At 36.8% G+C, this 25,984-nt stretch overlaps 1 long non-coding RNA gene across 1 annotated transcript in view; it reads left to right on the forward strand.

Annotated features, from left to right (window-relative positions):
- Positions 1-15,227, forward strand: part of LOC122323089 — a 140,576-nt gene extending 125,349 nt beyond the window's left edge. The window contains exons 2-3 of the long non-coding RNA XR_006246944.1: positions 5,501-5,558; positions 15,163-15,227. This is a non-coding gene — a long non-coding RNA (uncharacterized LOC122323089). The remainder of the gene's footprint in view (positions 1-5,500; positions 5,559-15,162) is intronic.
- Positions 15,228-25,984: the final 10,757 nt, after the last annotated feature.

Below are 25,984 nucleotides of genomic sequence, written 5' to 3' on the forward strand. Positions count from 1 at the left end.
TGCGTTTGCAGTTCTGAAACCTATCAGATCTACTGAGGAAAGAGATCATGTCATGCTGTGGAATTAATCATTGGCATTTAATTGATCCATCGATTCCGGTGAGACATTCAGGCTTAAATCCTGTCTATCATATGCATTACAAATGCATCAATAGTCGGATGACCATAGATACAGATTGACTATTTCCTATTGATATGCTCTTTTTGCAGTGCTTTGGCCATTCTTTGTAGATCCTGTCCCTTTGCATCGCATACCATGATTAGTTGATTATGTACATGCTATTGGTCAAGCTACTTTTTGGTCATTAACTTCAACAGTTATGAAAGACATTTTTAAGCCAATCTTGAAATCCCAGCCAGCACATTTCTGGGAGAGAGATCATATGGTCACTGTAATAGGGTTAGAATTTCTATAGCACTAAATAAATGACATTTTGGAGGATTCAGTGAAACAGAAAAATAATTCTAAATGTACATTTTTTTACTGATTTTGTACCCATGCACTAGTAAAATACTATTTCTGCCATAAAAGATTGAAGCAATTTACTAGTATGCTGTTTCGAATTTAGCATTTGTCTCAATTGAATGGCTTATTGAATAATTGAAAAAAAGTTGAATAATTTAGGATTAAAACACCACTCTATTGATCGGAAATGCAATGGTTTATTGACAATACTGTCTAAAATGTACATCATTTAAAGGTTTACTCCACCCCAAAATTAAAAATAACAGCTAGACAAATAGCTGTCGGACTCCAGCCTGGGCCAATAAGCAGTTATGGTATTTCAGAACCGGACTGCCTCACCTAAAACCAGACAACACCCAGCACCATACTCAATAGTCAAGCTCAGTTTCTTCCATTCTAAAAATAGTCCCGTATTTTTAGAATTTATTTACACTCAAAATATGCTAATGTGTTTAGTACATTGTCATGGACCACAGTAACAATGATGTGCTTGTTGACCTTTAGTTAGTGCTTGGTGACCTTAGCGCAAACAGTGGTAAAGTGCCTCACTCAAGGGCACATTGATGTTGAGAACGCTTGATGATATCAGTTCACTACGACTGGTTATTGAATCAATGAACCCTGAGTACTGACCCACTTCTAGATCTGAAGCCGTGGAGCATTGCAGTGTGTTCTGTGAAGAACAAAAAGAGCCGTGTAAGATCAAATAAGCACCAGAGCGTACAGCGGTTACTGCAAGTTCTGGATTGAATGGATTACGTTTTGATTGGACAAACTGGGTTAAGTCAGCTGGCTGTTTCGGGAAAAAAGCAGAATTTTAAATTCGTTGGGACTTGCGATATTATCTTGGTATAAGTATAAGGGTTTAATAACAGGTCAGTGACAGTAAAAATGAAATACATTTGCACATATAATTATTTAGATTATATAGTTAGACCGGTAGGTGGCGACAAGTGCCTTGATCTTATGAGAGATTTGTTCAGATTTGCTGATTTATTCAGAGAGGAAACATATGACTATCTTTACCAGTGAGTCATACTTCAAACGTGTTACTTAGAGATGTGGCTTTGATTGGACCTGCTTTCATTGGCGAGGATAAAATAGGTTAACTGGAAATATTGTGTCTGAAATATAAGTTTCTCATTATTAAATTTTTGGTTTATTGAACCTTTGGGTAAAATCAATATCACACGGGTTCCAGTTTCTAATATGAGCAAAGCTGTCACTCTGGGCCTTACATTTTATTTTGTAATGTCATAAAATGTTTCAGGTATAATTGTTATTGTCTAACACATTTTCTTTAAAATGCTAATTGCTAATTGCTAATTTCTCCTAAAAATGAAATGTAAAACAAATACACGTTATCTGTTTTTGCAAGGGATGTGGGCAGCCTGTGATTTTTGTATTTGGTTCACAGAAGATTTCTATCCTGCACTGACATCTTTGTGTCGGTATGTTTATCTGTGTAATAAAAACTCTGACACAGATACAGATGTGCGTGGCTATCTTGCTGTCCGTGCCGTTGAGACGTCTGAATACCATACAGGTGGAGATTGACAGTCACAAACACAATTACCATAAATATAACAGCTGTGTCGGTCCAGTCTGCATTTGTCTTTGTTTTGACACACAACCCAGCTGACGGCGTTCACAGCCTGGCCTTAGTAAATACAAGAAGTCAATAACTGCTTTGTCTTACTTACGTCTCGTCTTTGCACGTACTGTATTCTTGCCCGTGAATTTCATCAGATAATACAGAATGTCTCAAACATTCTGAGCTGTATATTGAAGGAATATATATTTTCAAAAAATCTTACAATTACACCCACTGTTGTTGTTTTGGGGCATTGTAGACTGTGATTACACAATGGGTCGGCCAGCCAAGAAGAACAGAACAGAATGTTTACAAAAGCAGACAGTTATTCTTAAATTTTCTCTCAAAGGACCTAAAGCCTCCAAGGCTCTGAAAGCCCTAAATATTTACTTTTGATTTTAACTCATGCAAGTAAACATTCTGCACTACAAGCCAAATATAGACACTCTGGCTCAGAGATAAGTAGCCTGCTTTGCAAATGCAAGCCTTCATCACTGCTGAGGAACAACACTACAACTCGGTTCCTCTTACGTCTTTATATTTATTAGTTCTTTATTCTTTTTGCCCATGATCCTACCTAATAATTGTGCTTTTTGAAGTGTCTTTGAAGGTAGTACACCGTGTTTGCATCATATAGGCATCATTCGCTCTCATTGCGAAGATCAGTTCGGGCAATAGTTGTTCGTAGGAAAGTCATTAGGTCTGCAATCAGACGATAATGAGCTCAAATGTGTGATTTCTTTAGCAGAGGTTTTGTCTTAAATTCTACCTGGTCTCATGACGTTAACGTAGCTTGGAGCACTTTTTAGGGAGCCATTAAATACGGACCGATAAGTACACCGGTGCTGTTTCCAAAAGAAATGAACACTAGAGGCAGTAAAACTGACACTTTTAAAGAGATTCGATTAATAAAGCGTAATTTTCGCACAATTGCTTTAAGAGTATCATGTTATGATTTGAAAAACGATATTAATATGTTGGGAGATTTGAAAACTGGTGCTTTCGAACGTTAGCATCAAACATATCAAGCTTCATATCCATGGGTTTTCGTAGATAGTAGCTTGTGATAGTAGCTAGTGATATGGCGTTTCACTTCGAATCCCATGTAAAACTGTTCGACAATACAGTTCATATCTGTGCAAAAGAAAGCTGAAATGGCACGGTTGCATCAACTAATGCCTTTTGATATCAGTTTTCCATTTGTTGACACTATTAGGTAGGTTTAGGGTTGGATTTGATGTAGGGAATATTTCCAGCAGGATAGAGCATTAACTTTTAGCGACACTCCCCGGATATTTCTCTCTGAGTGACTACAAACTTTAGCCATGAAACTTGCACATTATGAGGTAAGGTGATCATAAAAGAACTGCAGTATACACACTTCTGTAGGCGAAGCTGAATCATGAACGATTCGCGATTTTTGCTTGTGATGACCACTATGTGCGTATAACTTGACAGTGCAGAGATTTGAAAACAAACCTTCAAGAAATATTCACTGGGTTGAGAACGTTTCGCTAAATCCATTTAAATGTTTGTTTGAAAAGTCGCATTGTTTGCGTGTAGTAGAGTTTTAAATGTTCCAAACATCAGAGACACTCACAGTGATGTTGATGTATTAACAGAGAGTGGAGTGGAGATTTATTGCTGTTTTGGACCGGCACGTCCTTGCAGGGGTGTGTTAATAGCCAAAGGCTGGCCACGTTCAGCTTTTGGGCATGTTTTGTTTGTTTAGTGTGGTCAGCGAAGTGCTTTGAATTCAATTTAGAGGAAACTATAAAAGAGAAAGTTGGGGTTGGAGTCACGGGGTACAATGTGTCAAATTCCTGAAATGAAAGTGAGGGAGAAAAAGCGATTAGCTTCCCTCATCTTCATTCTCCACCAATAGGAGAGGAGAAACTCGATGACCTAGTCACCCGTGTAATGAGGTCCTTTAGCCAAATTAATAGCCCTCAGTGAAAGGGGTGTTTGTGTGCGCGCTGTGATTCATTGTTCTTCAGAGATGCTAAACACACATAGGTGGATAAAAAAAGAGTGTCTTATTATCTCTCAGACAACCATTACAGGCACAACTTAACATCTCAAACAGATATTATAATCCACTTTACACAAGTGCAGATCCCTCTCTGCAAGCAGATACTCGTGAACCACCCTGCATCTCGAGTGTAAGACACATAGTTAAATATCAGATCCTTAGCATTGACTGGCATCATGCAGTATTTTGTGTTGTTTTGTTTTTTAGTTTGTTTTTTACATATTAAACAATATGCAACATCATCATCATCATCATCATCATCATCATCATCATTATTATTATTATTATTATTATTATTATTATTATTATTATTGTTGTTATTATTATTATTATTATTAAAATGCTGTTGTTGTTGTTATATATATATATATATATATATATATATATATATATATATATATATATATATATATATATATATATATATATATATATAGAGAGAGAGAGAGAGAGAGAGAGATAGATATTGATCACATATTTATAGGGGTAGATATATAGGTATATACGCACACACAATTCAATATTTTTAAAAATAATAACAATAACAACAATAATTTAAAAAGTATTATTTTAAAAGTATTATTATTATTTTAGAAAAATATTACAACAATAATAATTATTATTTATTGATCATATAATTTTATAATTATTTGAATTTGTCTCTTTGATTTGATTTGTCTATTGATCACCATATATTTTAGTCGAATAGAATGCAATTTTAATAGTCTGCAAGTCACTAGCACACATCCTTTCACTGTATCTGTACAAATATTGATATCCAGTTGACTACTGTCACACTCCTAATAACTGGAAGATAATCCTGAGTAGAATAATGTATTTTACTGATTAGTTGATGATCTAATAAAACCAATTCTAACGCTTTATGCGCAACAACCATTTTAATGGGAGGTCATTTAGAATCTTAGTTGAATCAATTCACTTCTATGAGAATATTTATGTATTTAATATGCCTGGGGTGTTAATCTATAAAATATTAAAATGTCAACAAACTGGGCTCTCCTCATTGACATTTCAGCACTGGCTTTGTTAAACATGGAGTCAGTAAACAAGAGGAGCCGAGCTTAACAACGGTTTGTTATCTACATTCGAATGAAGCTGCTGCAGCGTTACCTCAGATGGTGAAGCGTTAACCATTCTTTGAATCAGCTGAGCTGATTTCTGAACTCTTATTCAGAAAGGGTATCTAATGAAATTTTATTGTAATCTGAAGTCTGAATTTGAAATCTTTCAAATAAATGCTGTAGATATATCTACCTTTGAGAGAACATTTAAAGTCAGAATTGTGAGACAAAAGGTTTATTTTATTTATTTGATGTTGGTTAAAAATATTTAAACGCAGACTTCAGAGTTTCAACAAGTTTAAGAAGTTTTTTTTTGTGTGTGTGCAGAAACATCTTCAATGGGGAAAAGTAACACGTGATGGATCACCGAACAGGTCATTTTAAGGTAAGATATTGAGTTCTAAGAACAGCTAAGCACCAACACTACAGACAGTGGCTAAATGCCATGGGCAGTCCGTATGACATTCATTAGTACACAGTGGCCATTACTGTTCAAAGTTCAGTGAAATGTCACTCGATTTGCTTTTGAGGAGGGATGAGATGAGTTACTAAAGAACAAACACGGCTGCTCACCTGTTCATCTGCTTTTCCTTCCTGTGTTGACAAGGCTGTCAATTCCTTTTGAACTCCTGGGGCCATAAAATTGACTTTCAATCTTGTTTTGTCTTAATATGATAATTAATTAATTTGCATTCATTTCAAACTAATCAAGCTTGTGTGCCTGCAAGCATAACAATCCTATAAAAAGTCGCAGTGTCAGGAGCATAACCGCAGGCAGAGGAGGAGCAGATGCTGCTGTGGCTGTAACACTTTTGATGCCTCTCTGTGTGTGTGTGTGTGTGTGTGTGCGTGGTTTGATTCATATATACTTGTGGGGACACTTGAATACACACACACTCAGAAGGGCTTGTTTCATGGTGGAGACCTAAATGAGGTCCCCATGGGTACAAAAGCTTATAAATCAAACAAAATGTTTTAGCTTTTTTTGATCATTCTAACTATTGTTCTTCTTGTGGTTCTATGGTCACATCTATTATTCTAACTATTGTTCTGTTGTTCCATATGGTTGCATATATCATTCTAACCATTGGTCTTTTTTTTTTTTTTTCTATGCTTCCATTATTCTATTTGGGTCCTTCTAAAGTCTAAAGTTATTTTGCCCTATCCATCTGTGTCATGTATATTTCTATGGTTCTAGCTGTCATTCTGTATTTTTATTTATAATTTTATAATTCAGACAATATTTCAGCCCAGTGTTCTAGCTATCAACATTCTATTCTATCCATCTAACATTTTCTTTATTGTTCGATCTCTGGTTCTGTCTATCTACAATTCCATCTTTCTATTTCTCATAAATATTCTTAAGCAAGTGTCGTGGGATCAGACTTTTTTCCTGCTCTTTAATTAGTCAAATTTAATTACACAGAGTGTAATTTTTGGGTTGAGTGAGGTTGATGCGATTTGGAAATGAATTCTTGGGGAACCGGAGTGCTGTGCGTTTAATAGACTCCGTCCAAAGAGACGGAGACGCGATCTCTTCTACTGAAACTGTCGCAGAATAAGAAGGACAACAGAGCCCTCAGCTAAGACCTTAATTCCTGACTGTGCCTGGATGATGTTTGCCTACACTCAGAGCTATCGGAACAGATAGAAATCCAGCAGGAATTTGGGGCGGGAGTCTCTCTCTTTGTTTCTCTCATTGTCTTAGTCACGGTTTAGCTGAGATTTGCGAGTGTCATTTTCGTTTGCCTCTTGTGGTTCAGTTTCTGTGGGCAGGTGGCGACTGCGTCTAGCGCTGGCACATGCATTATTGTCCAGTAATGAATTAGGCACTTTGCACCAGCTACTCTATTTCCGCTGTCCTTCCAAACAGCTGCTTCTAAATGGCATTGATCTACTAGCTTGCCCTTAGTTTACTAAAAAAGGTACTGCTGGAATGCTGCCGGTTTGAAACTATCATTGACTGTTTCTCTTCATCTCTATGTCTATTTCTCAGTTTCTTCCCACCGATTCTCCCTCTTTAACAGTCACACGCACACCCACACACGCACTAAAGTAAGGGCAAGAAAAATCAGCTCTCGTCTCATTTGTGCTGTATTGCTGTTTTGGATTTCAGGCAAAGTCTGTCTTGAAGGCTTGACAGCTCTTTGTTTTGAGTGCTTAGTATGCAGGAGTTATCCTGACACTGTGAAGCACAGTTCTGGGAGACGCAAACCAGCAGCACAAGCACATGACTGTGTAGTTTCATCTTTTCAAAGTGCTGCAGGGGAAGGGGAGGTGTGGGATACAATTGCAGGTGTTTCAAGATGTCAGCTGCATAGTTTTCGGTCAGTATGATGGCGTTCATACAGGTGTAATTAAGAAAAGCCATTTAACCTCCTCTTGAGAGTAAAGAGCTCTCTCTTTCTTTCTTTCTTTCTTTCTTTCCTTTTTTTTGTCCAGTATCCTCTCATCCCTTTCCCCAGCTGCAGTATCTTCTTCTGAGCCGACTAGGATTTCATGTTTGAGGATTTCTCTGCATACCGCTGTTCCAATTCTAGGATGGCGTGATGCAAAGAAGTCAGCCTTGGTGTCCTCCGCGGGGGTCCATAAATGATTAAGCCTCCTCTCCTCCCTGGGGTTTGCACATAGACTAGTGAAGGTTCAACACAAACATGACCCGAGCTATTTGAAGCAATTGCACCTGGGTAGCTGATGCATAATGTGTCCGTGGACTTTCTTTTATTTTTTAGGTTAAATCTCATATGAATATACTCTGTATATATGAAAGAGTAGGGTAAGCTTTGACACTTTTATTAAGATGTCTTCTCTGCAAGAAGAAATAAGTTAAAAATTATATTATTTCATTATTTCATTGTATTATATTTAATACTGTCAAACAATTAATCGCATTCAAAAACTTTTTGGTTAAAAAATATATCGGTGTGTGCTGTGTATATTTATTATGTGTATATATAAATACAAACGCATGCATGTATATATTTAAGAAAAATATGTAATGTTTATATCTTGAATATATTTATATATAATAGAAATTATATCAATATAAATATGTAAATATTTTCTAAATATATGCTGTATGTTTGTGCTTTTATATATAAATAAAAAGTATACACAGTACACACCATATTATGTAAACAAAAACTTTTATTTTGGATGCAATTGATCGCAATTAATAATTTAACAGCACTAATTATTATTTTTTACATTATAATATACAACTAAACTGGAAAAAAACACTTTGAAACTAATTTTATTTAGTTGCAAAGAAATTAAAAAAATTTAGACCTAATTTGCTATTTTGGGAAAATACTTGTTTAATATATGTTTATATATATATATTTGTTTAGAAAATATTGTCTCTTATATTTATATTAAAATAACTGACATGGTCAAATGCTATGAACATTATTCAACAAATATTTTTTTCAAGCAAACACAATGCAAACCTCATTTGAGGTAAAATGTTTCTAACCTTTTACTAACTAATATACTTTCAAAGTTTATGCATTGACAGTTTGTCAACAAGTATAGCAATTAAGTTTTATTTTGCTTCAAATTAAGATGCAAAAAATGCATATATATGTATGTATGTATGTATGTGAATGTATGTATGTATATGAATGCATAAATGCATACATAATCTGTCACCTAGCTGTATATGATGGAATATGATGTGCACAGCACGCACACTGACATGTCTTTAGTCCATAACTGATCACTTAGTTTTGCATCATTTTTATTAAACTTTTTGCCTTCACTAGCTCATTATGGAGGGTCGTTAAATGGTCATTTTTAATATGCGTTCATAAAACCAGCATGCATAATAAAAGAATTAGCTTAATGCTGTTTTAGATCAAGTATAGCATGGCCAGCAATATGCCAGCATTCACACTCTAACCACCCACCTGCGGGTGTATCTGCACTAAATATAATGTGCATTAACATGATTTTATTTTGCGAGTGTCTGTCTTCTACCTGCACTCGGTTCGCATGGAGCCAGCCTTGAGACTGTGGGTCTAAACTTCATAAATTAAGGTCGAGTATTCAGACTGTGCAATGATATATTGTGTTATAATGCAGCACTTTAGATCTACATTTGTCTTTCTCTCATTGCACTCTATTCTATGAGGAAATTGCCACACAACCCTGAATGCTCCCTGGAGGAGAATGACTGGCTTCCGAATATAGATTGATGGCAGAAATAAAAAAGAGAAGGTTATTGGTCTAAGGATAATAGAAGTATAGATGCTTCAGAATGTGTCAGCAGCACTGATGTCTCTTTTTCAAAAAGAAAGAGCACTTGTTGAAAATATAAGCTTTTGAGTTATGGCATACAGAAAACTCTGTGGATGCATTGCTCTGCATGTGCATTATTCTTTCTATATCTGTATGTATGTCATGTTAGAGGCTATAGGTAAGGTTGTGAACTAGAACACAGATGTTACTATTGCTTGCTTACAGAATTCACAAAAGTTCCTTTATGTTTAGCTGTGGCTTTACAAACCTATACAGAAAATGTTCAATATATTTTGCCCTTCAAAAGTTCGGTGTGCCCTAGGTTTTGTACATTATCAGCATAAAACTATATCATTTCAAAGTGTAAGTAAATAAAGTAACATGATCAAAGTCCAGTAATAATGTTTTCCTTCAGCTGTGGTGATGTTACATTGATGATACAGTGCCAAATTGTTGAATAAAGCTGTTATTTTTGTTTTCTTTCTGTAAAAAAAGTATTATCGTAGCTTTATAATGTTGAACTACTGATGGCAGATGGACTATTCTGATGATCTCTTTCATGCTTTTCCCATCCAAAATACACTACATTGCCAAACGTATTCGCTCACCCATCCAAATAATCGGACTCAGGTGTTCCAATCACTTCCATGGCTACAGGTGTATTAAAAAAATCAAGCACCTGTTTATAAAAACATTGGTGAAAGAACGGGTCGCTTTCAGGAGCTCAGTGAATTCCGTCATTCTCTGTGATGAATTACGCTTCTCTATCTGGCAATCTGATGGACGAGTCTGGATTTGGCAGTTACCAGGAGAACAGTACTTGTCTGACTGCCTTGTGCCAAGTGTAAAGTTTGGTGGAGGAGGGATTATGGTGTGGGATTGTTTTTCAGGAGCTGGGATTGGCCACTTAGTTCCAGTGAAAGAAACTCTGAGTGCTTTAGCATACCAAGACGTTTTGGACAATTCCATGCTCCCAACTTTGTGGGCTGGCCCCTTCCTCTTCCAACATGACTGTGCACCAGTGCACAAAGCAAGGTACATAAAGACATGGAGAGTCTGGTGTGGATGGACTTGACTGGCCTGCACAGAGTCCTGACCCCAACCCCATAGAACACCTTTGGGATGAAGCAGAGACTGAGAGCCAGGCCTTCTCGTCCAACATCAGTGTGTGAACTCACAAATGCGCTTTTGGAAGAACGGTCAAAAATTCCCATAAACACACTCCTAAATGTTGTGGACAGCCTTCCCAGAAGAGTTGAAAAGTTGAAAAGGGTGGGCTGACGTTATATTGAACTCTATGGATTAGGAATGGGATGTCACTTAAGTTCAGATGCGAGTCAAGGCAGGTGAGCGAATACTTTTGGCAATATAGTGTATCTTATATGGTGTTCCTAAGATAAACAAAGCTTTTATGGATTTGAAACATCATGGGGGTAAGTGATTAATAAAAAAAATTATAATTTTGGATTGATGTAACCCTTTAAGGTAATTTTTTTATATAATATAGAAAAATGTGTATGTATTTTATGTTGTGTTGTCCCTTATCTATGCAGTTCTCTTTTTTTCCTTTCCAAGCAACATATAAAATAACATTTATATTCATTTTAATAAAACTACAACATTTAGGCCTCTATTATGTATTTGGCATCTAAAATTACTTTAATTCAAGAAACACCTTTTTCAGTGCTTGCACTGTCTGGAATTAAACATGACCTTGGCTGTTGCTAGGGCTACCACTAATAACACATAACTGTGTAAAAAATAACAAAGAAAAAATGGTCATAAATGCACAATATTAATCATTGCACAGCTCTTACTAGTGACAAGCGAAATACCATTTACTAACACAGAGCTGGTAATACAGACATCTGCAAAAAATATGTTTGACTGTTTCATAAATAGTAAAATGTTAATGTTCTGAAGTTTTGAACTGAAAAAAAGTCTGCAGAAGCACACTCCATGATCCTTAGCGGAACGTCATATTGTGCAGCACTGCTCATTTTCATACATTTTTCATGCATTTGCCCTAACAACACTCTTTAATAACAAGTTCTTCCTTGTCTTGTTTTGTTTGAGATGCATTTTGATCTGTATTTTTACTCCGTGTTGCTCTCTCGTGTCTGCAAACGCACATTCCGTGTTTCAAGCTAGGTCATTTTCATACATTTCCAACATGTTGTTGTGCCGACTTACACATGTTTGGTGTGCCAGTCCGCTGGTGTTGGGGGCAATTTAGGATGACAAGCGGCGAGTGGAGAGAGAGGCATTTGCCTGGAAATCTAGTCGGGAATAAGACACAGATGCCTGGTTTCATTTTAAATTTTAATGTGCACAAAGGGTCTTCATCAGAGCAAAAGTCCTACTGGCCCCATATGGTTCATATCTCCACTGCTCAAGCAGAAGGGGGATTTGTATAAGGACTTATAAATATAGAAAGGTCTCCTTCACACTTTCTCTTTGAAGCCGGGCCGGTGTTTAGGAAAAGAAAGGCAAAACAGATTTCGCTTTATGAATGTTTAATGAGCCAACGGCTTCGCTGGGAGCTGGAGTTGTAGAATGCACAATAAGGAGCGTTCCATGAAGCCCCAATGTGCTCCTAAGGGCGAGACCAGCTTAGACACACACAGCCGTGCCAGTCGCTAGACTTCCTCTCGCGACCCTCCCCTGCGCCCGCACTTCCGCTACCAAAGAGCAAGAGCAGCTCTACCGTTCAGAGCGAGAGTTTGGGAGGGATCAGCTGCTAAAACGTGAATCAGATTGACAGTAAAACCACATGAGAGAGAGAGAGAGAGACAGAGAGAGAGAGAGACAGAGAGAGAGAGAGTCAGGCAACTCATTTATTCCAGAGATGGAGGCTGAAGGACCCAGGGCATATCAGAATGCGCGGAGCCGCCACTTTTAATTTGGAAATATAAACAACTGTCTCAGCGAGCGCTTTACCTTCGACCCTCATTTAGGGTAACCTAGAAGCTGCCATAGGTGCTGATAATAACAGACAGCACCACTAAGCCCGGCTGTCTCTAGGAAATAAAGAAGTCATTTGCTCAACTTTTCCTTATAAATGTGAACCTAGTTGTTTCTAGCATGTTTTCTGATATATTAAAAGGATAGTTCACCAAAAAACGAAAAAAGATTGGTATGTTCTCCAGTCTGATCTCACCTGTGGGAACTTTTTCGAAAAAATGTTCCAATTGATAGTTTTCACGTGATGTCACAGCCTTAAAGGAACACTTCCACTTGGCGGGGGAAGTGAAAATGTGCTCCACAAAGCAGCAGTTATTTTTACGCAGATCGCAAGCAGTAATGTATTAAAACGCAGATATTAAGTAGCAACATTCAGTATACTTTATTGATGGTGTATATTCCGTACAAGCAAGAAGATGAACCCAGGATATAAAAGTCATGTGCAAAGTTTCACATTAAATGGTTTCCCATAGAAAACCATTATAAAGAAGATACTGAACCATTAAGCAGACTGCATTCATATTCCAGCCTCATCTGCTTGCCTATGTATGCATCATTAATATGGTGAATACTGAATTTGATCTTCTAATATTACCATTTAAATATCACGGCACTTTAAGTGTTTTTACAACGTTGCGTTGCACTGTTTAATGATTAATACATTGCCGTAGGTGCTTAATACGGATTGCAAATGGCCAAAACTTCCATTTTGTTCAGAAATACCTTTGGTTTATTCTTTTCGAGAGGTGATATAAATATTTTCAGCTGGGAAACAGATGAAAAATTTTTACTCTTGTGTTGCAGTTCTATGGATAACCAGTCACGTGACTGAAAGCTATGAATAAGAACATATTACTGCAGATTCCAACAGAAATGAATACTAGAGGTGGTGAGAAAGAAAACACTTTTAATAGACGTGATTACAGCTTCACATGTTTTGCTTTCTGGATGCAATAAGCTTGTTCGGCAAGGAATTGGACTTAGGACGTGAAATTCTCGAGTGCAAATCCCATGAAAGACATGACACGAAAGAGCTCAAAGATGAGAGATTTAAAAACAAGCTAAAATGGCATGCTTGAGACAGCATTTTTTTATATCTCATTAGGTTTAGGTGTAGTACAGATGGTACGTTATTTTAAAACGTCACAGAGCATTAGCGCCATTCAACGGACATTTCAAGTCAGAACTGCTGTGACATGTACAAAACCAACGTCACATAAAATGTACCATATGTACAGTCATCTGTTCCGGGGGGGAAAAACACACACTCTTTAAGTGCCACTCTGTTGGCATTTCACATCAAATAAATATGTCATGAAACATGACACTTTATATTTCACGTCTTGCAAAAAATCTCCCACAGGTTAATTTTTCATCATGAGATCAGGCTGATAATCTCACTAGAGTTTATGCTACTCCTATGTCCTACGTCATTCACTGGTACTCCACTTTCTCGTTAAAGGAATAGTTTCATTTCCTCAGAGTTTAAATAGAGTTATTCAAGTCATCCGCGATAAATATTTCTGAAAACTAAAATATTGCAATATCAGTTTAAAGCTTTTATTTTTCTCAATATTCATTATTGCAAGTTTGTATAGTAGTAGTTGGACCACAGCTGACATTTGATTTAAATATATATATTGCGTTTGTAATATGTACGTTACTTAAATTGTACACTGCTTAAACTAGTACATTAAGTTCTTTTATAATGTAATTTTTTTTACCAGAAAAGGTTTCTTTTTGTACCCAGTTGTATAACACCATTCCAAATATTCCGTCGCTCCCCAAGCCTGGTTAAAACACCTTAATTGGGAACAGACAGCCCCAAGTATAACAGTGCTGCTTTGCATCTCTAATGATTTCAGTTCCTCTAGGTATGGTGACCTAGATGATGCTATTACATAAAGGCTAGATCTCTCACTGAACCACTAATGCATCTAAACAGGTTGCGTACACTTCTGAGCTTCACGTTCGAACAAAATGTGACACCAAAAACACGTCATCTCACTCAAAGCATCTGACGACGCATATATGTTTATATGTGCATTCAAATGCGTGCTGTGATAAATTGGGTTGGCAAGAGGTCGGAGGGATTTGTTTACCTAAGTGAGTGTGGTGTAATATTACTCAGTGACCATTACAGTTCGTAAGCGATTACCTCATTCATCCTCAGCCTATGGGTTGATCAAAACTGACTGGGCATGTGAACGCAATGAAATGGTAGCATGTTGTTCTCTTGCATGATGAGTAATTCATGCGTAATGCGTGTGGGTGCTATGACCGACATCATGGTATGAGTCATTTTATGTCAACGTTACAATATCCTGTTATAGTTTCGTAGAATTTGTGATAAGCAAATGGTAAGTTTGAACAGTTATTTAATGATAATCTTCCGCTGCATTTGACTTTTGCAACCGGAGGTCACGTTTTCAGGTTTGCAATCAAAAATCTGTCTTATTATGTAAATGTCCTCTTACATAATTAGCTACTAACAAATTTGATCACTGCCAATTGTAATTCCCACTGGATTTGAGATTTAAGAGTCTCGTCTATGTGCCGGGCAAATGAGGAATGCTAACCAGTGCTTTGAAATAAGTACGTGAACTTGTGCTCTCAGATGAAGGAGAACTTAGTTTGCACTTGACAGTTTGTTGGCTTTTGCATGTTCCAATGCTCCTTGAAAGTATTACTCTGATTCGTGATCTGAAAGTTTGGCCTCCTGGCTCACTGGCTAGAGAGCCCATCTTTCATTCCAACTGTTGTGAGATCAAATCTCGCTGTGTTAGCGTCCTGTAGGTGTGGATTTTCGCTTGCCAGGACAACACCAACTCAAACTCCTCCACAGAAAAGCAGCAGCAAAGCAATATATGGTAAGCAAACACTTAAAATGAACTTTATTTCTATTATCTTGAGTTTTTGTAAGGACTTTGAAACTGTGCCGTGTCTATGCAAATGACCTCACTAAATGGTGCCTCAGGTTTTATCTGATCTATTTTTTTTCCTTTGCATGACGGGGTGCCTGTTCATTTGATTCTCACATATGGCAAATAGTTTTTTTACAGCATTTCCTCTGATGCTCAGTGGAACAGAGATTAGGGCACACCACACGCATTAGTATAAAAGTGCTGTTCTCATACACAGCAGTGCATTACCATCTGCTTATTATACTATATTTTGCTTATAATATAATATAATATATAAGATTAAAAATGAAATATGAATGTTATATAGAATATATTTATTTCTGTGTATATTTATACCGACACACACCCACAAAAAGTATTTGCTTATTTATTTATTTAAAACAAATTTTAACTAAAATAAATTTTGCACTTTCGTACTTGTTTTTTATATTTTATACTGTATGTTTTTTCTTCTCTTTGTACTACTTACATTTTTGTTCTCTCTCTTGGCTGTACATAACATTGTTATTCATTCATTTTTGGCACTGTCTGCTTGAACCATAATTTAAAGCTATAATAGCTTTAATATTCAACTGCTGTATCCATGGGGCTAGTGCCTTTTTTGATTGGTTAAGATGTTAGACTACTAGGACGGGATGCTGGTTGGCACTGTAAACATGTTACAGCACTTCCTGTGTTTATTTGTTAGGATCGGAAGATTCCACGCCTTTTCCTTCAGTTTGGAGGAAAAATAAAACTCATAAAGCTTGTTGCATCCCCATGAAGAAAGAAAGGAGATATAGAGAGTGCAACCCGTGGGAGGAAACTCAGTGTGTTCAAGGCTTTTCTCTTTGCTTCTTTAAATTATTTATTTATTTATTCTTGCAGTCTGACTGTCTCTCAGCAAACGCTGCATATGATGTGACAGCATGAAGCTTCTTTTAGTGAGATTTCTCTTTCTTGCTGTGTCAAACTGACATATACATACAACACGGCCCGAAACTGCAGTACCAATTGCTACCATGAAGAAAACGAGAGAGAAGGTAAACGGAACAAAACCTACAAGTTACTGTGAGGGTCATACAGGATTTGAAATTTTGGATTTTTAAAAAGACAAATCGAGGGTTTGACAGAATCGGGGTGTTTTTTGGGAATAATGTTTGCATTTGGCATCCTATGTAATTGAATTGCCATGAAAGTGTTCAGTGAAACAGATAAGATACCGTCTTTAACTCTCAAATCTTAATAATGAACTTTAAGGGAAGTTACATATTTAAACAGGCAGTGTATGCAGTCTATGAGTTACTTTGGCCTTATGGAAATTAGAATATGTGACAAATACTTGAAATTTCATGAACCAAGATTCACTCCATCATTTTGGAATCAGGCATGGAAAGTTCCAGAAAAACGTGACCCATCCATGACTTCCACAGCTCTGAATGTCTGCTATGCCCTTGGTTTTGGATAAAATTGGTTGGATTCCAGAAGTGTTGGTAGTTCGCAAAACTTTAATTGACAGAATACTAATCTCCTGGTCCCTGACACCAACAGATTGGATTCTTCTAATGTGGAAAGAGAATGATTTACTGTAACTCCATTTTCTGAATTCTTTATTGTCCTACAGACAGAAAGAAGCTCTGGCCAGCAGCTTTTCCTCTCTCCGGGTTTCTGTAGTTTTAGTTTGACTGACATTGAGCAGATGTGTCATAGCTGATACACTTGGAAGGGCAAACAGAGCTCTGAAACAGAGCCATCTATTCTTGTTGGAGACCATCACGGGGACATTGTGCTGCATTCAAAACAGTAATTTAGTTTTATGAGGCCGCTTTCCACCCTCTCTCAGACCTTAGGAACGAAAACATTTCAGTTTCGGCTGCTTTGTTTTAAAGATGCCTGTGCAAACACCCTCTTTGAGCTATAATGCGTATTAATGGGTTGCAGATTTCTTGCAATATCATTCGCTCCATTCTTAACCTTATTTTTTTCCAGACTGCTTACCCTCGTAATAATCTATGATGAAATCTACCACACATCTTTAAAAGATCATACTATGATTTACATAGTAAATTTAACTTATCAGTTTAAAAAGATCAACGAATAATTCATTTGAACTACTGTAGAACTAATTTTATTTTAAAATCTCTGCACATTAAAACTTTAGAAGTTTGAAGTTGATGGATGAAGTGGATGGATTGGTAGATGGTAAAATTTTCCAATTTATTCACTGACACCTCACCTGTCCTGTGGTTCAGAGAAATTGTTAGTGAGGCATATTAACTCTTTCCCAACCAAAAATGAGTTATCTTGTCTTTAATGAGAAAATGCGTCCCTGCCAAGGGTGAGATTTTACAGCTTTCAGCGTTTTCAGTTTTATACAGTGGTGGCCAAAATTGCTAGCAGACTTGGCATGTTTACAGTAAGACGTTTTAGTTGTTTTTGTTGAGTTGGCCATTACAATAACCATAAACCAATCTAATGCCGGGGCTACCTGCTATGGAAGGAATCCGCTTTCTCAAAGTTCGGACCTCGTGGAGCAAATTTGCTCATGCTTTTGGCATAAGTTGCAGAAGCAATGGGATAACATTAGTGTTAAGAAAAAGTGTTAAGTTTTCAAGAAATATATTGACACTATGCCAGTTGTGCTGCTGTAATTTCTAAAAAAAAAAGGTGGATATACCAAATATTGAAATTGAAAGTAGATAAAAAAAACAGTACAACTCAACTCAAAGCAACCACCTGTATGTTTCATGAACGTTATCAAATTAAAAATTTCAATTTCAATATTTTCAGATCTGTCAAGTAATCTAACAATTTTGGCCACTACTGTATGCTCCGGGGTGCTATTGCTCATTTTCTGAATGAGAACAAAATCTCTCAATCAAAATCACAGACTTGGAAAACAGAAATGTGCACTTTCTTATATAAGTAGATGCATATGAAAAAAATGCAATCATCAACAATAAACAGCATACAGATCTGCCGCGTCTGTGCTTTGTCCATTATACTGAATATGATCCAGATGTAGTCTTTGATAAAAACACAAAGGTTTTTTATTAAACTCACGTTCAGGTGTTGAAAAATGAGAATGTTAGAAGCTATAAATAAAAAAGATTTGTTTAAAAGTAGATGCTCTGTTCTTTGTATACTGACGTTCAGATATTCATACGAAATATTCTGGTGACTATGAAAATTTTGTGAAAATGATGCTGTGAATGGCAACTTAAAAAAATGGTGACAAAAAGTAAAGCAAAAATAACTACAAGCAAACAATTTTTAATAGAATAACGCAATATCGTAACATATTACTTTTGAAAACAACTTTCACCAACACTGTTTGTAACTTGCAATGGTGTCATTTTCGCTGCTGTGTGTACTTTTACTTAAGTATGGTTTTCACGTCCTCTTTATACCTGTTTTTTACAGTTGTGAAGTGTCATGGGTTACTGATAGCGTGGCTCTCAAAACTGTGCAGTAACTTCAGATAAGGCTATGTACAGTAGCAAAGACGTGGCATTTTACACAAGCTCAAGCTGCCTCATGATGAATCACTGTGCTACGAATTGCAGCACTTGATGAAAAACAAAACTCGCTGAGATCAACACACAGTGGCGGGTTGCCAAATAAGGACACACCCACAACTGCTCCTCAAGGATTGTGGCAGAGTACAGTAGCCTAAGAGTGCTCTGACTCTGATCTCTAGTCTAAATAGACAGTCCTTTTCCCTTTTTTTCATTCTTATTCATCCTGTATGTGTGTGTGGCTGGTTGACCTGAGGAAGTGAAGAAAGGAGAAAGAAAGGGAGGGAAGCAAGGAACAATCTGTGTTCATATCTCTCCTCCATCTTCACATCAAGGACACTGCACGCCACTGCTGATGCTGCCGTCACCATGGAGACTAGAGCTAGTTGCCTTGGGCACCATAGGGATTGCAGGTGATGAAAGTGCAGCTTGAGCCACACGAGGTTGAATTGGCCTTTGACCCTGTGCTAGTTGGTTCAGCAATATCAAATCACCTAGGATTAAATGCTCCATAGAGACCACTGAAACACTGTAAAAAAAAAAATAAAAAATAATATATATATATATATATATATATATATATATATATATATTATATATATTATGTATTTTTTTACATTTATGTCATTACACGTTTACGTTTATTTACACACTATATATAATTTATTGTAGTTGTAAAATATCTAAATGCTATTATACAAATAAAAACATTATATATATATAAAATGTTTTAAAATATACACACACACACACATAAATAGATTAAAGTAGTTAAAAATGAAATTTTAAAAAAAAAAAAAAAAAAAACAATCATTATAAAAATAACTACTAAATATATAAATAATAATAAGTAAAAAATAATAAGACATTTATATAGAAATAATATTATAATTTAATTAATATTAAAATGCCATTCTTGCATTTATTTATTTATGATATTTAATTTATTGTTACTGTAATATGATCTTAATTTACTGTTAAATTATAATAAAAAGTGATAAACACACACACACGCACACACATACACACACATACACTTTTTCAGCAACATGCAGAGAAAGAAAATTGACTGCCTATCATTCACTATACTGGAAAATATTTTTGTGCCCTAACTTCAGAAAGAAAAATTCAGTATAATGTGCTGTTTTTATCCTTATCATTGTGTTTTTATTTATTTATTTATGTGTAAATACTCTTTGAAATGGATCTGTCGGCGGGGGGAAGGAGAGCAGGTCTGGAGGGTTTTGCTGTGTGAGGACATTCGGGGAAGGAGGAGTTATTCCTACATGGGCCTCGGTGATAAGACTCTGTGTCTAATATGCGCCGCTGTGTCCAAATCATAAAGGGACTTAGTGAAGGCTTTACAGAGCAATCCTCCATCCCAGCAGCCTGCCTCACTGAACCAGCATAAATAACCCTCCTACCATTCTGGTCAAGTCAGGAAGAGGAATTCAGTAAGGGTAAAGATATTGTGTGTGCATGTGGGTGTGTATTTGCAAGTGTGTATCAGTGTTTGTGTGTCAGGATGGCATAAATAAAGCAAATGGACTGCTAGTGCATTGTGATTTAAGGGAGACCGGGTATGGCTGTAACATGGGGAGAGTTGTAACGGCACCATTTTCACCTATCAGGGATAAGATAGGAATCCTGTAGTAATTTTATTATATAAATGTCAAGGCTGTAAATAGATGAGCAAAAATGAGTTTAGTGTAACAATCTGTTTTTTTTGACCAAAAGCATATTTTGCTTAGTACTTAAACCATTGCCGATTAGTTCATTTAACTTACATGAGAACGGATTGTAGATTCTCGGGCAAAATGTAATGCATTTTCAAATGTAACTGCTCATTTCAAATCGTTGCGCTAATACATCTAACTAAACATTGGATGACTGGGGTGGGCTAACACAATTTCGCATTCCCTTGCATAGAGCTGAAAACTTTCTTGTTGTCTATATGGAACCCTATACGCTTTCTGCATCCACCAAGCCTGCACCCTAGGGTTTAAAACACTGGTTTGACACCATTGTCAGTCTGATTGAGAAAATGCATACATAGACAAAATCTCACAAACAAATTATACATCTACAGTATTTTGCTAGATCTACATATTCTTTACCTCTCCGAGTTGAGTGATCAGTAAGCATAAATACTTTTAGCAAGATTTGTTCTATTAGTCTTTTTACGCACACCCCCGCTAGCGGGGGTTAATTGTAACAAGGACACTCCATGTATTTAACATCAACTCGTAAGGGGATTGGATATTCTTTCAGAGGTTTGAAACGGTCCCTTTTGTAGTGAACAAATGTGGGTGTTTTGTATATCAAGGTTGGAACACTCTAGCTCAAAAATTCAACGAGTTACAGATGCTGAAACAAAAAAAGTGTTACAACCATACCCGGTCTCCCCTACTCACTGTGTACAAGATGGTATGTATTCAGTATTGGCTGACTGCTACAAGCTAAGGCCAGTAACATTTATTAAATGAAACAAGGTATAAGCTGCTGATACGGTATGTCATATCCTTGTGTCATAAGCAGAATAAACACTAATCTGCTACACTTTGGGTTTTGGCCGCTGATTATGTTTTAGCTTAAACGCAGTAATTTAAAGACATTTTTGTTCGAATTTTAGTTAGAAACCACTTTTGGGACTAACAGTCAGAAAGAGATGTGACCAATATATGGACAATATCATAGATCCTTGCGGATGGACTCTTCTTACACGAGCCAACAAGTAAAGTCCTAGCAAATATAGTGGATGAGAACCAATCTAGTTCATTTTTGATTTGTTTCATATGATTTATCTGGTAAATATTAGTTATCTGGGGGTTTTGTGCATTTCAGAAAAATGAAAATGGCCGTTTTCTACCGAGGATGCATGTTTCACGGAGTAAAAAAATGATTTCAAGAGTCAGCATATAGTAGGAAAACATTTTTTAAGCAAGAACCAAGAATGAGAAAAGAAGGGAGAGTGTCAAGTACACATGAACGAATTATATCCAAGTATAGAATTGTCCACTTGACTTAAAGAAAGTTTATGTCCATTCCTCTTGAAACTGTGCAGACAGTGTCTAAGGAGTTCCTATTCAGACTCCCACATCTTTCACACATCACTGCATAGACGTGCAGGTCTTTGAATCACAGCCACAAAGAGTCAAAAATTTTAAAGTTGGCCCCCCGCTCTGTGCTGCATTCAGCAGTGAATGAAAAAGCAGTTCAGTAGTTTGGACATATTTGCATTTGCAGGCTGAATGGTTTTCACCCTAAATCGCCAAGTTTCAGTTTCAATAAAAGCAGAGCAGTGTTAAACGCAGGGGAACAGGAGTGTGGTTTATACGGCGAGCGCTGCAGCGCGGTGGCATTTTGTCCTTTTTAGGTGCACCGATTAAGTCGCTCTCCCATTAAATGGCAAATTCAGCCATTATGTAACAATTCATCAGCTTTAATAGTCGGTGGTTTAAAGTGTGCCAGCTTTGTCTCGCATTCAATGCTACGGCCATTTGTTTGTGGCCTATTTTACACCTCCACCGGCAGCATTGAGCTCAGATGGCTTGTATCGCAGAGGCAGCTTTTGTTTGCGCTGGCCCCCATTACTCCGATTTCACAGTCGCTTATGAATCACACTCACTAGGGAAGAAGAAACGGGGTCATGTCTTCTGTAATTACCCCCATTACAGGCGTCCGTAGTCTCCAAATACCTCCTTGCGTGTGAGTGTGTGTGTGTGGATGAAAGAATAATACAAAGAGGATCATTTTACGTCTATAAGTGAGGGGCTTTTCAAAGTTTATTGGATGCACTTTATATGTATACCGTATATATATATTAAGAGTATTAATATTAAGTATTAAACTTGTAAGTTCTTTGTGCAACGAATGAGGTAGGAATTTGCATGATTTGTGAGGCGTATGATCTCAAAAAGTTGGCAAAGTCATGTTGAACGCTATAAAGCCCAATGCATTTTCTAATGATTTAATGACAAATGTATATTTTACATGTCACTCCGCTCATTGATCGCTCTTTTGGTCTTTGTTTAGGTATTTAGGCACTTGAATTATTAAATGTCTTTTCTGACTATGTCTGTGGCTCACCAGAAAAACAATTTTCTCTGTACAATAGCAACCACGAGGACTTTCTGAGTAATTCCCATCACAATGGAGGCTCTATTGTGTACAGTATGTCTCTCTCTTTCTCTCTCACATAAACTGCATTGTAGCAAAAAAACTGATTTCACTCAATGGGCGTTAAAGGGTGACACTCTATTAGAAACAATGAGGGCCGCTAAACGCTTATTATGCTCCTCAACATCTATGTAAAATCATATCTGCCTTCGCACCATTGTGTCGTGCCTTTGGGAAAGAACAGATTGAATAGTCAATCAATTTTCATCCCAAATTTTTGGTAACTGCCTCAAGTTGATAATAGAAGTAAAACACTTATCTAGGAGGAATACAATAGCCAAGACTGAATTTTTATATCTTTCTTGACTTATACTGTATGTGTGATAACCATAATGCCATCGATGTGTTCCACGATGAGATTTTGTTATCAGCAAGCCCACACAGAACTGCAGAGAAATCTCCGGTTTTTGAATGTCAGATTGTCTGCTCTTCACAAAATTTAAACGTCATCTAGCTCTTGCCTGTTTATTATATATTTTTCTGTTTTTTATATAATTTCATGACCGTAAAATAAAAGTGCGGTACTCGTTGTACCTCTATTTCTAGCCCACTTTACCATATTCACACAAATCAGCTAAAACCAACCTAGTTTGGTCTCTCAAGCTGATTTAGCTATTTTTGTTTGTTTGTTTGTTTGTTAGTTTTTTAGTCAATCAGACTGACAGACCAGCTGGCCAGTAAGCTAAAACTAGCTGAACACCTTGCTTTGCTAAGCTTAGGCGCTCACCAGAAACCTACAAAGGGCAGCTAAGTTGTTTTTGTCGTTGATGTAGGGATGTTACAGAAAAAAAATTGATAATAATGTTAACATGCAAATTAGTGAGTCAGTATTGATTCAATAACTGCGCTGATATTTTCAGCCCATAAGCCTTTATTAAACTGATTTGAACTGGTGACTCGCCTGCTTTTAAATATTCATTAAAATAACATAAGTGTAATTTGTGAATCGGGCCACACCTGTGTGGTTGTATGTTTGTTTTTGTATGCAGCCTCTGATTATTTTTTTAGTGTGTAAATTAGGTCACGTTCACACTTGGCATCTTTTCTGACAAGAAAAAGTTGATGAGCGCTTTTTTAGAAAAATGAAACACTGGCAGAGCCTGTTAGAAAAAAAAAGTCTTTTGTTGCTTTAGCAACCACTGCAATAGTAGCTTAGTTGCTGCAGAAATCAAAACAACGTAAAAAGTTGGTTCTTGCGTTTGCTTTTTAAAATTAACAGGGAAGAAAAAGAAAACAGTGTTCCTTGTGCTCCGATTAGTTTATCTATCAGCAGCTTCTCCATTTTTTCTTGTTGTTATGGAAACGACAGATCTCGCTATTTGATTGGTCATTGGTCAACTGTCAAAAGGGCGTAAGTCGTTTTTTTTTTAAGTTCGAAACTCGAAAAGACGCTCTTAGCTGCAGAAAAAGATGCCAGCGGTGGCGTTTTAAAAAAGCCCTGAGGACAAAAAACAGCTTCAAAAAAGACGCCAAGTGTGAACACAGCCTGAACTGGTTATACTGTTTGTTATTTAACAAAAACAACCAACCCGGTCTCATTAAAATACGTACCTCTGTGCACTTTTTGTGCAACACCATTTTTCTCTGCAGTTTCAAAGAGAAATGTCCACCGAGTGGTGCTAAAACACTTGCACATTTTTATTACGTTAGTATAGGTACATATTACTGTGTTTTTGTGTTGCTTCAGGTACAGCGATGGTTCACAATTCAAATATCTACCCAATTGGGGTAACAAATCCAAAACGGATAAGAAAAGGCATTTGTTAATGCAACTGTGATTTGAAATGTTTTGTTAAACTGTGGTTAGACTGGATCTGAACAGGAGCTCCTTACCTCTCAAGTATGAAAACCTATAGATATGAAGCTGGATATGTTTTGTGCGAACATTCAAAAGCATTGAAAAGTGCAACCAGACACATTTATGCCATGAGACCAGGTAGCAAGAGTCATTGTTTGTGAATCAGAGAACACTGTTCACGCTGTGTATTTTTGACTAACTTGTAAGAATCATAAGAATCATTTGATTATAAAATTGGAGCACACTTGTGTGGTTTTACGTTTGTTTGTTTGTGACTATTCTGTAGTGTGTATATCAGACTGCACTGAACTGGTTGTATGTTTGCAATTCAACAAAAAGAACCCATTAAGAGTAATTTGTTTGTGAATTGGACTGCAGAGGTTGTGCTATGCGTTTTAATGCATTAAAAAGAACCAGCCATAAGAGTCACTTATGTGTGAATCAGTCTGCATTCATCATACGGTGTGTTTTTAATTCAATAAAAAGAACTGCCTTTTAAGAGTCATTGGATTAAAATCGTTACCTCAATTGAGTGGTTGTATGTTTGTTTTTTGATTATTTTGTAGTGCCCATTGTACTTTTATTACATCATGTTCAATATAGACATCAAATTGACATTCACAAAATGCTATTTATTTTTCCATAGTACTGTAAATTCTGCAGCAGGTGAGCTCCGTTACTCAAAAGCATTGCAGGAAACACCAAGCTTACCCTAACAAATATAATCATTTTCTATCTAATTTGTGTATCCAAGCAACATGAAAGGGACGCTGAATGTGGCTTCATAGCGATGAGACAACATAAGACGCTTCGTATACAAAAGAGGTAATGATTCAATAATCTGTTTTGCTCTCTTTTTCCATTCCTCGTTCGTTCTCCCAGAAAGGGGAGAGAGAAAAACCGTGTATTTCTGAGTTCCCTCATCAGGCCAGCATATCAGCGGATTCAAATTACACACAAAGCCCTTTGAGCATCAAGTCAAGCCCTCAGTCTCTCAGGAATAGCATCCTCCAGTACGTAGTCCTTGCCTCCAACCAAGTAATCTCTCCGGAGGACACTGCGGTGACACAGTCTGGTAATTGCTTTCTGCTTAACCGGGTCCGTAGCTCTTGTAAAACAGAACTTCGTGTGCTGCAATGTAGGCATGAGAAACCAGAGACCAGAGAACTTTCCTCCAAACTAAAAACTCCTCCTCCCCGCCTCCCGAGAC

The sequence above is a fragment of the Puntigrus tetrazona genome, chromosome 18, assembly GCF_018831695.1.
Source record: "Puntigrus tetrazona isolate hp1 chromosome 18, ASM1883169v1, whole genome shotgun sequence".
Classification (NCBI taxonomy): Eukaryota; Metazoa; Chordata; class Actinopteri; order Cypriniformes; family Cyprinidae; genus Puntigrus; species Puntigrus tetrazona.